Here is a 15,026-nt window from a genome sequence, read left to right on the forward strand (position 1 = left end):
TAAGAGAGTATCCCTATTCATTTTCTATTTGATTCCGGGACGGAATCCTTTTAAGGAGGGGAGACTGTAATAACCCCAATTTTTGGAAATTTTTGAAACCCTTATGAATAGTGTTTTTGCTGAATGAGAAAACTTTTCATGCCACACTATGTAGGGGTTCTGTTATGGATATTCTGAGATTTTATTAGTACTCTATATGATATATAAGTCTATGTAAAGATCGTCAGAATCCAATTCCAAACACTTTGATTTTTCCCGAAAATCTACCAGATACAGAAAGAATTGAGTATAAGGTAACAGAATAAAAAGGATTTAAATTCAAGGATTATAAGAGAGGATCATGAAAGGAATATAATGTATTGAGAAAGGTTAAAGAAACCTAAGTAATAAGATCCCGGGTATGATCCCTCAAACGATAAACGAAAACGAAAGTTAAGCGAACCGTATAGCAGATCAGCGGTCATTAGGCAAGCAATTAGGAGTTAATCAAGGAGGTTAGGGATGATGATGTCATCAAACCAACAAGGTGTGGACAAGTGGAAGCATTATGACATGTGCAAGATGACATAAGCATGACAAGGGTTTTTTTTTGTTAGTTGATTTTGGGCCATGTAAAATTTACCATGGTAAAAAGCTAAAACATTTTCCAAGGCCAAAAAGGAGAAGCAACCAAGCAAATATCATAAAACACAAAAATTAGAAGTTGACTTTCCCATTTCAAGAAGAAAGCTCTCGGCTAAAACAAACCCAGCAACTTCAAACTGCCATATCTCCTTTAATACTCACTCAAAAGTTGTGTTCTATAGCTCGTTGGAAAGGTATTGAGATTTCCTACAACTCTTGTTCACAAGTCTCTTCCAAATAAGTATGGTAAGACCCTCATTTTTACAGTTCTTTAAATCGCACTTTTAGAAACTTCAAAGCCTAACTTTGTGTTCTTGATTTTTTTGGAAAGATCAAGCTTGTAGGAGGCTCCCTAAGGCTTCCTAGCAACTTAACACCTCCTAAGGAAGGTATAAATCTTCACACCCTTTAGTAATAAGTTTGAATGTTGAAGTTTGGAGATGGTTTGGATGGATGAGTAGTAATTTGAATGATAAGCATGATTCGAGCTTAATTGTTAAGTAGTTTAGTTGAATTTGGAGATGTTATAATATATGATTGGATTGAGATCCTTGAGCTTATTATGACTGAACTCAGTAGCATTGATGTGTATCTTGAGTTGTTGTTGATTGGTAGTTGGATTGATATGATTTGGAATGGTAAAAATTTGGGAAATCGCGTAAACATAGCCGTCGTAATGTCCGATTTACTTTAGACTGCTTTTGTTCATAACATTAGGACCCGAGAAATCCCTGCTAGGTTTTGACCATTGCCATGTTTAGATAGTTCATGTTACGAGCTTCGTTTTGATATATAGTTCGTTTGATTCCGATGTACGATTTAGGAGAAACGACCGTTTTAAGTAACGGCGTTTCGCGACCGAACCATTACCCCTCGCCTTACTTTGAAACCTTGGTTAAGGACCTTAAAGGGTTAATTAGTATATGAAACAATTATGTTAAGTGTGTTAGGCAGTTGGTAAGACACTCGCGAAGGAATCGCCTTAAAACTCGTAATGGTTAAATTATTAAAAATGGTGGAGCCGAGGGTACTCGAGTGACTTAAGAGAATCAGTAAGCGCAAAGCAAACATTAGAGTCTAAGTTGGTTAAAGTATAGATTTACAAGTGACTTTAGTTTAATTCCAACTTACTTGTTGTTTATAGGTTACCAGACTCGTCCCGAGCCATTTGTAACCCCCAGACGCTCAGACAAGTTTTCTACCCGTTATACTGTTGTTGTGATGTATATATGTATATGCATTATCTTGTGATAGATGCATGTTGGTTAATTAGCAAATGTTGCGATATATTGAAGCATGCTGATATGGTATATATATGCATGCCTGTTTCGTATTCTTGCCATATATATCTGTTGGTTCAGTTGATAATACCTATGCTAGAGAATAACGGTAACTTGCATATACCCTTAGTATAGGGACCCAAAGGTGAAAACATTTTCTAAAACCGGGAGTCGAGGATCCCGAGTAGATTATATATATATATTTATATATATATATATATATGGTTATAGTTTTCAAAACTATTAATCGAATAAGGTTTATACGATAACTTTATTTTATTAATGAATATTATCTTGAATATTCATTCGAGGACTTATGACTCCTTTATATTATTTATTGAATATTACTTGGATATTCATTTGAGGATGTATGACTCCTTTATTTTATTTAATGAATATTATTTATAATATTCATTCGAGGTATAATGACTCAGCTTATTATTTAATGAATATTATTTCGAATATTCATTCGAGGGCTTATGACTCAGCTTATTTTATTTATTGAATATTATTTGAATATTCATTTGAGGATCTATGACTCCGATTATTTGCTGAGATATATTATTTATTTTATTAAAGGATAAGGTGTCGATAATCAAACTCACTTTTGATTATTCAAATAAAGATAGTACTTTCGTATAGGTATATCTTTGGTTATTTTATATTCATTTCAAGTATAAGTTTTAAAACTTTTACTTCAATTATTTTTATAAAGATTATTCTTTATGGAAATATTATTTAAATAATAATATTCACATATTTTCTAATATATTGGGACTGATTTATTTTGTTAAATCAGCATCACTCCAAACATTCTTAAAAATGTTTTGCGAGTCTTCAAAATGATTTTTAAAAGTTAGAGCGGATCCCAAAACTCATTTTTATACTTAAGATCCTCCTTTCGAAGGGGATTTAAATACTCGCTCAAAACCTGAGGGATCCGGCTCTGTGGTGTGTTTTATATTCGCAACAAGGTTGCTGTTTTGTTAAATGAATTGATTACTTACCCAACACTCGGGAAGTAAAATTCTTGGAACAAGTTAATCCATTAACAGGCATCGCCTGGGAAATATCGGTGAGTTCTCCTTTCCAACTAGATACGACTTCTTGGTGGAGCCGTATCAACAAGTTTCTACTTGGGAAAAGGGGGAACGAGCTTTACGTTTCAGAGTCATGGATTTCATCTGAACTAGGAGTGGTGTAAGTGGTCGAATGGCGCCGGCCCAGCCTTATTATATTGGCCCAAATGGCCTGGAAGTTCCGCTAAGACGGTCCATTCCTTAGGAGTTCAGTGTTCGGTTGACAAGTAAATCCGACAGGTTCTCCTCTACATGTAGAAAATGGTGGGGTTGCATTACTACGACTGATCATCGTAAGTGGTCTTCCTGGCGCGACAAACTCCCGTAATGAGTTCATCATCCAATTGGATATTTCTGCAACACTACCCAGAGCACTTCGATAGAAAGGCTACGGTTGGGCGATTGTTGAGTGTTGGCAGGGTCAAGTTTTCAAAATGATGTTTGCATCAAATGAAGTATCTCGTAACTTCATTTTATTTTGATGATATTTTAAAGATTTAATCTATTCAAATCTGGTCTTGTAGTCTCATCTATGTGATGAACTTTTGAAACTAATTATAACTTGAACGGTGGTAGTTCAAGTAGTATTTGGAAAAGATATAAGTATATTGGAGTATCTTGTAACTTCATCTTTTAAACTTATATCTAGTAAATGATTATCTTATGCATGACAAAGATTTTCGGAAAACCGTTGAAACAAGGTTAGATATATGAGATCACCTTGCAACGATAGTTTATACAGTTATAAACGGGAACTCTGTGTATATTATACATGTCAAAGGATTTCAAAGATTTTGAAAAGTATATATATATATATACTGAATATTTTACGACTTCATCGTATTAAGATATCAAACTTGGTTCATTTCTTTTGACCAAGACTTTCATGAGTACTATGAGAAGGCTCATATACTGTAAATCATTATACATATTATTTTGGTGGGCTTGCTGCTCACCCTTGCTTTCTTCTTTCATCATACAATAACAGATAGAAAAGATGAACAGGACCAAGCTCCCAATTCGCGAGCGGATAGGAAATGTTCCGCAGTTTCCTATAGGCATTGATGTCGCTGTAGCTGAGGAAGGAACTACCAATAGGCTAGGCTTCAACTTTTGATGTACCAGATTTATGTATATTTATGAATTGTAATAATGGCAAAGAAATGTAAATTTATTCAGAAACCCTTTTAAGGTGTATTGGCATATAATTGTGGAATAAAATGACTTGTGATTATTTTTTTGGATATTCATCTCTGAGACTATAACTTGTGGTGTATGTGTTTATTGTGGGGTCACAGTATAGAGTAGTTGATTATTTATTAAGATTGGGTGTATTAAGGGAAATGGAACTCGTGACAACCCGGATCCCCGACCCCGGATTTGGGGGTGTTACAATCATCCAATTGGATATTTCTGCAACACTACCCAGAGCACTTCGATAGAAAGGCTACGGCTGGGCGATTGTTAAGTGTTGGCAGGGTTGAGTTTTCAAAATGATGTTTTCATCAAATGAAGTATCTCATAACTTCATTTCATTTTGATGATATTTCAAAGATTAATTCTATACAAGTTTTGTCGTGTAGCTTCATCAATGGGATGAACTAATTATAACTTGAATGGTGGTAGTTCAAGTAGTATTCGGAAAAGATATAAGTATATTGGAGTATCTTGTAACTTCATCTTTTCAACTTATATCTAGTTAATGATTATGTTAGGTCACACACACTGTAGAGGGGGGTGAATACAGTGTATAGCACAATCAAATCGAACTTTAATAACTCAAGTAAAAGAAAACAAACTTTAGTCAAAACAATAAACTCTGTTACAGTATGGAACTGTCCTCTCTCAGTGATGGACAAATATCACGAGAGCTGCTAGGGTTACAATAAATAATCTTCTCGATATAATAACACTTATAGTGTAAACCCCATGTCTGTGTTTATATACTACACAGTTACAAGATAATCACTAATTGATATGGAATATAATTCTGCTTCCTAAAATATATCAATCAGATATCTTTTCTTCCAAGTAATCTATTCTTCATAGAATTCCTTCTTTATGCATATCTCTTCTTATGTTTGTCTCGATCTTCTCTTCCTGTGAATCAGCTACCTTCCTTATCTGAACGTTTCCTTTAAGTCCTGATATTATCTTCTGATAAATATCTTCTGAACCTTAAGTACTGATGACTTAAGTTCCGACTTCAGTATAAGCGCTGATTTCAGTTAAGTACTGATTTGTCCTGTTTAAGTAAGATCTGTAAACTAAACATAAATCACATTAGTCATGACATTATCAAATATATCTAACAATCTCCCCTAACTTTTAACAGATATTTGATGATGTCAAAAATATTAAGTACAAATGCATGAGAATTTGATTAGATAATTACAACTTACAGTCCTTAAAGTTTTACCAATCTTTAACTTCTGATAACAACTTCAGTCAGTATTCATATCAGAATTTAAGTAGTTGTAGATCTTGACTTGGCTTCATCTTCTGATCTCTCTGATGTCAGGAGTTATTCTGAGATAGTTCTTCAACAAACATCTCTCAGCATATCTGAGTTCATCAATCATCCTCCTTTTAGCATCTTTAAGTTCTGCAGAATCTTCACCAGTTTGAAAGATTGCAGCCCTGAGATCATTAATTTTAGCTTTCTTTGTGTCCTGATCCAGTCTGATCAAATATGTCTTGTCAGACTCAAGATTGAATTCCACAGCCCTGTAACCCAGAAAGGTAGTTATAATCTTAGCAGTGTTGGGCTTCATTTCAACTATATCACCCTTGTGATCTCTGTACTTTGAAACATATGTGCTGTCAGACTTAACAAAATAAAGCCTTTTCTGTCTCTGAATCTGATCCTTCAAATAGTTTACAGCACTTTCTGTCAATCTGTCATTCACTTGAAGTAAGAATAGTACATGCTCCAATTCTTCAAAATACTTCAGTGGAATGACATTTTCCCTTATATGATAAACCCTACCATCTGTCATGAAGTACAACAAGATGTGTTCTTTCAAGTAGGTATGGTAAACCATTTGTACAGATTCTAGTTGATTTAATCTCTCAGGAGTTGCTCCAATACCTGGTTCACTTAAGGAAATTGGATCATTGGTTGTGTTCTGTACTCTTCTTTCATCAGCACTTCCCAATCCAGTTTTATCTCTTGCTTCCTTTCCAGTAACCAATCTTGCTTCAAAACCACTTACAACAGTCTTCAAAGGTTGAGTCTGTTTGGCTTTGGTGATTCCTGGTAGGAGTATCTTTGAAGGTTTAACATGAGCAATGTCAGAGGTTTCCTTTGATTTATCTTCTGATATCAAGTTAACTTGAGCTATGTCAGAGGTTACTTGCTTCTTTGAGATATCAGAACTAACTATCTCTTGACTCTGAACAACTTGAGCCATGTCAAAGGTTGTCTTAGAAATTTTTCTTGAAGTCAGAGCAAGATCAGCATCTTCATCAGTAATTTCTTCATTCACAGGAGGCACATAAACCTTGATAGGTTCACTAACTTTCTCTTTGCCCTTGGACCTTGGATCTATCTGCAGTTGTGATTTAGCTTTGGTTGCTTTAGGATTTGTCCTTTCTTTTATCACAATGCCTTTGAGTTTTGGAAGTTTCTTTTTACCAGAAGCTTCAGATTTAGATTTGACTTTTTCTGATTTAAGTCTAACTTCTTCTTCCATCAGACTCTCCATGTCCATTCCTGGATTTTCCTTAAGAAATAACTGTCTTGACATTTCTTCATCAAGATCCAAAAGTTCATCAGAACTTATCCTTTTACCAGTAGCAGAAGTAATTCTTTTTCCAGCATCAGAACTTGTCCCGTGACTTGTAATTCCAACTCCTCTTGATGAGAAATTTCTACCTTGACCATGACCTCCACCCATTCTAGAGTTTCCCTGGTCATCTTTTTCATCATCCTTCCCCTTCAGTGTCTTATCAGTTTTGCATTTGGACTTAATTACTTTCTCCCCCTTTTTGGCATCAGCAGGTAAGAGAAGAGAGACAAGCAATTCCACTGAAGCTTGGATTTCATCGAGTTGAGATTGCTGAGAAGCTTGATTTTTCAAAATATCATCAATCTGAGACTGTTGCTTCTCTTGGGTCTTCTCAATGTAAGCAACTCTGTCAAAGGTAGGTTTAAAGAAACTTTTCTTTTCAATTTTCTTAACTGTTTCTTGCTTGAGCAATTCTTCCTGAATTTTATGTAACTCTGCATGAGTTATTGAATGGAGACCTTGAAGATGTCTAGTACTCAATGCAGTGACCCGAAGCTGTGTCTTGAAATCATCATTAATGAACAGTTCATCAGCTTTTGCCAAGTGCTCAACAAGAATCTTTCCAGATGGAACAAAGGTAACTGAGTTCCATTCCTTAGTCCACTCCTGTCCTCTAGGAGTTTCACTCCAAGGTACTGGTGCTTCTCTTGTAACAAACTTCTTGACTAACTCACTTTTGTGAACAGTTTGCTGAGGTGCATGTCCTGAAGGACCAGCTGCATCAGCATCTGCATTTATAGCAGTATCACCAGTAGGGTCAGCATTTGAAGCATTAGAACTAACAGAATCAGCATCTTCTGATAGAACAACAGTATGAGAAGCAATTGAGGCTCCAGCATCATCCTCTAAGTGCTGATCCGGTTCCAAGTTCTGATCAACAGCCATATCCTGATGCTCACCTATATTCTGATCATCAACATCTAGATGCAGAGAAGGTGTAGTAGACAATTCTGGAGTTTGAGTAGCATCAGTAACATGTGTTGTTGATTGATTAATTGCTGTTGGAGCTTCTAAGTAGAGAACCTCAGGCACAACCAGGTTGTGAATATCAATTTCAGCACTTGTGCCTGGGTCTACAGGAGATACAGTTTCATGTACAGGAGACACAAATGGTGTGTTTTCCTTGTCTGTAGCAGCTTCTTGAGTTGGGGACAATGACGAAGGAGATGCAGTAGCTTCAACAAATTTCGGTTCTTTTGAGATCAGAGATTCCTGATCTCCTTCCTTAGCTGCTGCTTCCTCATCATCTGAAGCTGGCCTTTTAGCTCTCTATTTCTTGTATCTCTTTGAAGGTGGGGATTCCTTGGGAGGTTTAACATAAGTCATTCTCCTAAGCCTTTTGAGAAGCTTAGATCCCCCAATTCCAGAATCCTTCTGAGAAGGAACTTTCTCAGCTTCTTTAACAACAGGTTCTGATATAGAAACCTGTTCCTCACTATCAGCTCATCTCTCAGAACAATCCTCCTTCTCTTCTGTGGTGTTTGAGGAACAGTCTTTTTCCTCTTGGGCTTGGAAGATGAAGGCTTCACAGTAGGTGCTGAGGATGAAGGTTGAGCTGTCTGTGAAGTTGTGAGATATGATTTGAGATATGTTCTGAGGGAGGGTTGAGGTATAGATGTATGAGTGGTATGTTCTGATGGTTGCTGTGGTGTTTGGGATGTGGTGGTGGGTTGGACATCAGGATAAATAGATCTATAGGTTTCAGGATCAGCATTTACCAAGATCTGTTTTACAGACTGAGAAATCTGTAAAGGTCTAACCACCGTTTTCTTAAGATCAACATTTACCAAGTCATTAAAGGCTCGTTTTGCAAGTTTAAAAGGTGAATATAAGTCAGTAGTAGGTTGGGGTTCATCAGCACAACAAAAATTATATATAAGCTGACAGAATCTAGCAAAGTAAACAACATTCCTATCCTCTGTCATCCTATCCCCGATAAAACCTATCACAACACTTGCAAAATCAAAATGAGTTTGGTTAATAATAGCATACCCGATGTGCTGACTCATTATTGGAATGACATCAAAGTTTGAACACTTATTCCCAAAGGCTTTAGTGATGCAGTCGAAGAAGAAGCTCCATTCCTTTCTGATATGTGCCCGTTTCAACTGTCCAAGCTTAGCTAAACTCTTTTCATACCCCAAACTGTCCATTAACTCTTGTAGAGCTGATTCCTCTGGTGTTGAAAAAGTACAGCCTTCTGGTAAATGTAAGGCCTTGCGAATTGTACCAGGAGTTACCACATGTTCATAATCATCCACTTCAAAAACAATACTGGGAGTACCAGTTGCACCACCATTATCAAAATGCCCAGTCCGCCAAAACGTCAGAACTTGTTGGCTTGAAAAGACTGAAGGTTGGGTCAATGCATACCCAATTTCACTGTGTGCAAGAAGATCTTGCACAAAATGCAACTGAGACGGAGCTTCATCATGATCAAGAATTGCAGCATAGTTATTTGGAATGGACTTAGCTCCATCAATGATCAAATCCTTAGGTGCCATGAGAAGAATCAAAAATTAAGAGTGCCTGTTAGGTGTTTGATAAAATGTCTGTGTGAAAAACCAACGTCAGGAGATGAGAGAGAGTAAAAGCAAAGAAAGAGAGATAAAGTGTAAAAGTAAATAAAAGATTGTATAATCTTCTCTCTCTCTCTTACTTATACTTGGTAAAAAAAATATAACTGTTGGACACCTGTCAGACATGCATCAATAATGAATAGTTAATGGGCACGGGAAAACAGTAATCATGACTTATCACATGCAGGTTTTCAAGGAAAAACTGTTCCACTTACCCAGTAATCCCATTAATTGAGGTAAATCAGTTTTAATTCAAAATTTAAACCGTTCCCACTTATTCAATTATTTTCACTGCAAAACCAATATTCTGAAAATTAATTTCAAGTGTGAGAATGACCAAAATAAATCAAGTAAGCAAGTACTGATATTTTAAAGCCAGAACTTAATTTAAATCAATAATTAAAATGATCATCAGAACATGGATATATCAGGATTTAACAGTGCATTTAAATGTGCAAACATCTCAGAGACAGAATCTTGTAAAAATAAGAAATTTCATTAATATATTAAGAGAATACATTCATGAAATTGAAATTACATCAGAGAATTACAAGACTGTCCTAAGCTTCTAATCCTAACATCAACAGCCTTAGTCCTAGCTCAAGAAGCAGGGCAAAGCTGACGATGAAGAAAAACAGGAAGAAGAAAATAAGTTATTTCTTCTTCCTACTCTCTATAAAAATAATAGCGAGTCGGATGATTCGCTCTTGCTGGCGGAGAGCTTCCAGCCTTTCCTCCTCCAATCGCTCCAAATGGCGATGGTAGTCCATGTAAAAGAACAAAAGGTGTGTGAGAACCTCCTGGGGAACCGAGTCCCAAATCTCATTAGGAATGACAGTCACGTGCCATTCCTGCTGCCATCCCTCACGGCTTAACTCCATGTTGAAGGTCTCATAGTTTAAAAACATATTGTAGTTAACCATGATGTTGTGTATATGAGGGAAAAGAGAGTAAGTATTTGAGGAAGGGAATAATGTGTAGGCTGATGTGAAGTGTTGGTTTATATAGGCAGAAGAATGCCAGGAGACGCATGGATAATTTAATGCGGACATGTAGGAATAATTCTACCCTGTCTCCCTAGACTGGGAAGACGAAAAACAGTCATTGGAAGTGTAAGACAGGGTTTAATGCGCTCAAAAAACAAGTAAAAATTACTGTGCATGTACGTGTTCTACTAACCCTAATTAGATTGACTGTTAATATTCTACCCAAACATATTCTGATTTAAAAAGGAGACTGTTTCAAATTGTAATCACAAATAAGTCAAGTAAAGGATCAGAATTTAATATCAGAACTTAGACTTATATCAGAACTTAACAGTCATTAGAACATGATTTCTGAACTAGAAAAATGAATGCCTATCTCCGTAATTCTTCACCCAAATTCTGATATCGATTCTTCAGAACTTAATCATCAAAATGTTCAACAGAACCTGTCCTCAAAATTTATGCAATTTGACACATAAACTGTTCATCTACAACAACATGGATCACCACAGAAATTTTCATCATTCATATGGAGTGTTAGTGTGTGCATTAAGCTAAATATCAGACAAAGAGTAAAGTCTGATTCACTTCAGTACATCTTAGAAATAAGGCATAACTAAAACTTTACTTAAAATCTGTCATTATTCTGAAGCCTACTATTGAATGAGTTCATGCATGAGTCCACTTCAACTGTCTTGTGCTAATTTTGTGCATCTTTTTAAATTCCATTTTGCAGTGGCTTTTCAGTGTAAGTGAGTCACGACTGCTTATCAGAATTTATGCTATTATCAGAGTATTTCTCCAGTAATCATAGAGTGTGAAAAGTCACCAAGAAAAATATTTATTTGCTTTTCTGATGCATATTACTTAATACCAACAATGCACTTGGGTCGTCCCTTCCACATTTTTACTCTAGATCTCAAAGGAGTACCTGATTTTTATTTCTTTTTCTTTTCCCTTTTCTTTTGATAAGAGAATTTTATCAGCACTTAGTACATTCAGCAGATTTACTAGCATCAGAACTTAACAGATGAGAAGCATTTATTCTAGTTTTTGACTTAGTAATAAGATAGACAAAGTAAACTCAACTAAGATCAATATCAGAATTTGCTTGTGTCAATAGATTTTCACAGAAATAATTACTTCTAACATGGGATCTCTAGTATGTTGAAGACTACTAGGTCAGCATGTAGCGCAGTTATCCTCATAGGATTGAATAGTCACATAAACAGACATATCGTTATCAGAGTTTAGAAATTCACATCAGACAACAATCGGTACTTAAGCAATTTTCAAGTAAGCATAGAATACACAAGGAAAGTAATATCTGTAAATACTGATCATAAAGTCTGATGCATCAGAACAAAAACTAAGCAGATTTAGAGAAAGAACCTGAAACCATTCCAAGTTCATTTACCAATCTTGTAAAAGTAGCTTCACACAGTGGTTTTGTGAAGATATCTGCTAGTTGTTGATCTGTTGGAACAAAGTGCAATTCCACTGTACCATCATCCACATGTTCCCTTATGAAGTGGTACCTATTGCTGATGTGCTTTGTCATTGAGTATTGAACTGGATTACCTGTCATAGCAATAGCACTTTGATTATCACAGTAAATAAGGATTTTAAAATATGTTAACCCATAATCCAGTAACTGATTCTTCATCCAAAGAATCTGTGCACAACAGCTTCCTGCAGCAATGTACTCTGCTTCTGCAGTTGATGTGGAAATTTACTTTTGTTTCTTGCTAAACCAAGAAACCAATCTGCCTCCAAGAAATTGGCAGCTTCCACTTGTGCTTTTCATGTCAATTTTGTAACCTGCAAAATCTGCATCTGAGTAACCTATTAGTTTAAAATATGATTCTCTGGGATACCACAATCCCAGATCAGCTGTTCCCTTAAGATATTTGAAAATCCTTTTCATAGCTGTTAAGTGAGGTTCTCTTGGATCTGCTTGAAATCTTGCACAAAGACAGGTAGCATACATGATATCAGGTCTTCTAGCAGTTAGATAGAGTAGAGAGCCAATCATACCTCTGTAATCAGTAATATCTACTGATTTACCAGTATCCTTATCAAGTTTTGTTGCAATGGCCATGGGAGTGGATGCACTTGAACAATCTTGCATTCCAAATTTCTTCAGCAAATTTCTGGTGTACTTGGTTTGACAAATAAAAGTGCCTTCTTCATTCTGCTTGACTTGAAGGCCCAGAAAATAGCTAAGTTCCCCCCATCATACTCATTTGATATCTTGACTGCATCAGTTTGGCAAACTTCTTGCAAAGTCTGTCATTTGTAGAACCAAAAATAATATCATCAACATATATCTGAACCAGAAGTAAGTCCTTTCCATGGTTGAGGTAGAACAGTGTTTTGTCTATAGTTCCTCTGTTAAATCCACTTTCCAGAAGAAACTGAGCTAAAGTCTCATACCATGCTCTTGGAGCTTGCTTAAGGCCATAGAGTGCTTTATCAAGCCTGTAGGCATAATCTGGATATTTGGAATCTACAAAGCCTGGAGGTTGTTCAACATATACTTCCTCCTCCAATTCTCCATTGAGAAAAGCACTTTTCACATCCATTTGAAAGACAGTAACCTTTTTGTGAGCAGCATAAGCCAAAAATATCCTTATGGCTTCCAATCTAGCAACTGGTGCAAATGTTTCATCATAATCAATTCCCTCCTGTTGAGAATATCCTTTTGCAACCAACCTTGCCTTATTCCTTGTAATTATACCATCACTATCAGTTTTGTTTCTGAATACCCACTTTGTACCAACAACAGATCTGTTCTTTGGTCTTGGCACTAGGGTCCAGACTTTGTTTCTTTCAAATTCATTTAACTCTTCCTGCATTGCTTGCACCCAATCAGCATCTTGAAGAGCTTCTTCCACTTTCTTTGGTTCAGTCTGAGAAAGAAAAGAATTGTAAAGACATTCACTTGAAGTAGTTGTTCTAGTTCTGACACCTGCATCAGGATTTCCAATAATTAAGTCAGGTGTATGTGATTTAGTCCACTTCCTTGCAGATGGAAGGTTTTCTCTAGAACTGGATGCTCCCCCATGATCCATGCTATCTTCATCAACATTTTCTGATGCTCCCCCTGAAACTATGCTCTCTGACTTGGATCCTTCAGAATTTAGATTTTTAGAACTATCAGAGCTTGGCTTATCAGAACTTGATGAATCAGAACTTGAAGAGCCAGATGTATGTTCTGATGCTTCTTGAGATGTGATTGTATCTTGAATATGCTCCCCCTGCATAGGTGCATCTTCCTTTGATGTAGTCACCACAGTTTCAATAACATTAGAGTTTAATCCATCAGAGTTTGCAGTATCAGGATTTAGACTGTCAGGATTTTCAGTATCAGAATTTAAGTCTTCATTTTCAAATCTCAGCTGATCATGATCATTGAAATCTTCAAGTCCAGTAATCTTCTTATCATCAAAAGAGACATTGATAGATTCCATGACCACTCTTGTTCTCAAGTTATAGACTCTGAAGGCTTTTGTGGAAAGTGGATATCCAACAAAGATTCCTTCATCAGCTTTTAGATCAAATTTGGATAGCTGTTCAGGATGAGTCTTAAGAACAAAACACTTGCATCCAAATACATGAAAATACTTCAGATTTGGCTTCTTTTTCTTCACCATCTCATATGGTGTCTTTTCTTGCTTGTTAATGAGTGTTGCATTCTGAGTAAAACAAGCAGTCTGCACAGCTTCAGCCCAGAAATAGGTTGGAAGCTTTGCTTCATCAAGCATTGTATGTGCAGCTTCAATGAGAGTTCTATTCTTTTTTTCAACAACTCCATTTTGCTGTGGAGTTCCAGGAGCAGAAAATTCCTGCTTGATTCCATGGTTTTTGCAGAACTCTTCCATTATCAAATTCTTGAACTCAGTACCATTATCACTCCTTATTATTTTCACAGAATCTTTGACCAATTTATCCAGTTACCTGACATGATCAATCAAGATAGATGCAGTTTCATTTTTTGTGTACAAGAAATACACCCATGTATATCTGGTGAACTCATCCACTATGACCATAGCATATTTCTTCTTTGCAATAGACATGACATTTACTGGACCAAATAGATCAACATGTAGAAGGTGATAAGGCTCAAGAATTAATGATTCAGTCTTGCTCTTGAATTAGGATTTCCCTTGTTTAGCCTTCTGACAAGAATCACAAAGGCCATCAGGAGCAAATACTGACTTTGGCAGTCCTCTCACAAGATCTTTCTTGACTAGTTCATTTATATTGTTGAAATTTAAATGAGAGAGTTTCTTGTGCCAATTCCAGCTTTTTTCAATTGATGCTCTACTCATCAGACAGATTGCAGAACCATCAGTACTTGTTGAAAGCTTGGCTTCATAAATGTTACCACGCTTGAATCCTTTCAGAACAACTTTGCCTGTAGGTTTACTTACAACTTCACAGTGTTCTTCAAAGAAATCCACATGATAACCTCTGTCACAGATTTGACTGCACTCAGCAGATTGTGTTTAAGTCCTGAGACCAGAGCTACTTCCTTAATGATGACATTCCCAAGATTGATATTGCCATATCCCAATATTTTTCCAATGTTGCCATCTCCATATGAAACACTTGGGCCAGCCTTCTCCACAAAGTCTGATAGCAGGGCTTTATTTCCAGTCATATGTCCTGAACATCCACTGTC

The 15,026-nt window shown here is 36.3% G+C and overlaps 1 long non-coding RNA gene across 1 annotated transcript; it reads left to right on the plus strand.

The window, feature by feature from the left end:
- Positions 1-756: 756 nt before the first annotated feature.
- On the plus strand, positions 757-1,799 carry LOC141711972 (uncharacterized). The gene is made up of 3 exons (XR_012571500.1): positions 757-870; positions 956-1,013; positions 1,769-1,799. It is a non-coding gene; the product is annotated as an uncharacterized LOC141711972 (long non-coding RNA).
- The last annotated feature ends 13,227 nt before the right edge of the window (positions 1,800-15,026 follow it).

The sequence above is a fragment of the Apium graveolens genome, chromosome 3 (genome assembly GCF_009905375.1).
Source record: "Apium graveolens cultivar Ventura chromosome 3, ASM990537v1, whole genome shotgun sequence".
Taxonomy (NCBI): domain Eukaryota; kingdom Viridiplantae; phylum Streptophyta; class Magnoliopsida; order Apiales; family Apiaceae; genus Apium; species Apium graveolens.